Source organism: Crocodylus siamensis, chromosome 1 (genome assembly GCF_052110815.1).
Source record: "Crocodylus siamensis isolate JL-2025a chromosome 1, ASM5211081v1, whole genome shotgun sequence".
Lineage (NCBI taxonomy): Eukaryota > Metazoa > Chordata > Crocodylia > Crocodylidae > Crocodylus > Crocodylus siamensis.
In genome coordinates, this window is record NC_143395.1 from 27389715 (window position 1) to 27392528 (window position 2814).

Here is a 2814-nt window from a genome sequence, read left to right on the forward strand (position 1 = left end):
GACAATCCACCCTTTTTCACCTTGCCTTTCTTATAACATCTCCCCCTACTTCTCCAGTCAAAAGTGCTCTACTGCATGCACAATTTCTTCCTGAGTGGAAGGCAAGAGGACGAACCACACATGATGGGTTATAGCCATACCATTTAATTCACTCCTGGAAGGCATTCAAGTACCCTGGGCAGGTGAACAGTGTAAGAACCTGACAAACACATTTTAAAAACCATTTTGTAGGGTTTCTGATCCAACCAAAAGCAGATAATGGCTAAATATAACTTTCTCTTCAGGAAGTGAAATAGACTCGCCAGGTTTGGCAGCTCTGTTTTGTTAACCTAGAAGGCTCACGTAATGATTTTGTGTAGTATGCTTTCAGGGTTCCACTGTCCTTGGTAAAAACATGGACCTAGATCAGGTCATCAGTTGTAAGTTAAAAGGTCTGATCCTTACTTAAGAACTGTGTACCAAGATGGTAGTGTATGCTCATGGGAACCTTCATTTGAAAAAAACAACAACTTGGTGATCTTGATTTTGGCTTTACTTTTGTTACCTAAAAACTGAATATTTTCTGTAGCCTTATACAATGCTGTTACCCATTCATCCATATCCATATCCTTAGAGATTCTAAGCAGGAGATGCATATTCTCTAATGTTCTGTGTAAATTCCTTATTGGGTGTAGTCCTACGTACCCTTTTTTTCTAAAATTACCTGTTTTTTCAAGTATTGTGGAAAATGGACTCTTTGAACTTATATTTAACTCTCCTAAGCTGTTTGTATTTGTTTCTGTTTTTGTCTTGTTTAACTGTCTCTAGCATATGGGCTTTGCAAATGCTAGATGTGGCAATGTAGCCTAAGTTTTGTTTCCCTGAGAAGTTGTTTATTGTGTTTAGCTCCTACATTTCAGAATTCAGTGTCTGACATATTATGGTAATTTAACTGACAGGTTGTCTAGGAAAAAGGATGGTTTTTGTTTAAAAGAAAAAAAATGACACAAGATTTGGTATTTCCATTTCCCCATCTGTAAAATGGAGACAATACTAATCTGCATCAAAGTAGCATTTTTAAAGCATATGTTGGTAAAATGTTAACAGTTCTTCAGATGGAAGAGGCCGTACAACTACTAAGTTATTTATACGTTGCCATAAGCATTCAGTGTTACACGACAGATATATAATACAATATCTCTTCCATGCAGTTTACAATCTCGGCTGTAATACATACAGCATGATGCACCAAGAGATTAAATTAGACAAGGGCAATATTAATGGCAAAAAGATTTACAGTCAAATATTATTATTCTTGCTAATTAATACTTGACACTTTTCCTACATGGCATTAGCCGTTGATTACCCCAGGCTGCATCTCTTCCACAAATGGTTTCCTTTTACATTCTGAAAGATATAATCCAATGTGAGAGACACACATTATCTTTCTAAAATGAACACAACAAAAATTGACCTTATGTTAATCAAAGTATGGGGCAGGTTAAAGATTTCCAGTAACAAATGTTTAAGAATTCAGGGTTCAAATGAACACAGGTGATAGGATAATGTACTGTATTCCCAATAGTCAATTATAAAATAGTTTTAAAGAATTTCATTCATAAAATTTAAGTTACCAACTGGACAGAATTGCTGCCCGTGACCATGATAAAGGACCTGAATTAATTTGGACACAATTGGACAGGTAGTGCCCCTGTGAGCTAAAGCTCACAACTACCTGTAGATTTAAGTTACCCAAATTCTAGGGGATACATCTCCATACAAACTGGGTGTAAAAAAACTGAATTACTGGAATACCAAAGAAAGCCAGATAAAGTTCCCATTCAGAAATGCTAGGAAGCAGCAAAATAAATTCAGGACCTATTTTAGGAGAAGACAAGTGCTTGCATTTCAGTGCAGTATGGGTATTCCCAGGACCAGCCATAAATTGGTTTCTAGAAAAGCTTGAGGTCAAATCTATGTTCTCTGTACCTTTGCATTCACTACTGGAAACCCAAAGGACCCAGTGAATCTGTTTGAAGTCCAAACTTGTGGTCATATAGTTGATCCCAGTGGCCCCAGACACTTTGGCTGGATTCGGCTTCCAGCCTCATGGTTATGAACAGACGTGTGCAGAATTGCCCAAGACAGAAGAATTCCACCTCTCATCATCTAGAACACTAAAGGAACTCTCCAACTACTTCATTCAGCAGAACAACTGAACAAAGGCCACTTCCAGTCCCAGTTAGTTTTTCTTTGGACCCCATAATTGATGTGGAAAGTTGTTTGTGAAATGTAAGGCTTGTTTATTGTTGTCTATACATTAAAGCTGCTCATTTTAAATCCATAAATATAGATTTTTAAGTTAAATCCTTTAAAGATAAGCTGCTGCTGTACACTCATCAGTTTACAGAGAAAGCAAGCATTTAAACAGGATCCTGCTTTCTCTGTATAGACCAGAAGGTGGCACTCACCCTCCACAGCAAGGCTTTTACATCAGTAAAAAAATGGAAAGAGCAGCACTAGTGGAATGTGAGTCAAAAAAGGATTGTTTGAATTTGGTGAGATTCCTTATAACATTTTGTCAAAATATTTTCATTAATTCTTTAGATTAGTCATGATAAACATTTTTTCAGGATATTAGAATCCAGCTTATTCATCCAGGAGATGGTCAGCAAAAACTATAAGTGCATTTTCTCTGTCCCTAACCTGAGGAAAGGCTTGAAGAACTTTTTTTATCACACCATTATCTTTTGGAGAGAGAATCATCTCAGATACTTTACTGAACCTGTTGCTTATCAGCGAGGACTTTATTTTTACATGTGTGGCTGCATTTTG

General features: G+C 36.9%; 1 pseudogene; it reads left to right on the top strand.

The window, feature by feature from the left end:
• The first annotated feature begins 394 nt into the window (after positions 1-394).
• LOC149872671 (inosine triphosphate pyrophosphatase pseudogene) lies at positions 395-2225 on the top strand (annotated as a pseudogene).
• Positions 2226-2814: the final 589 nt, after the last annotated feature.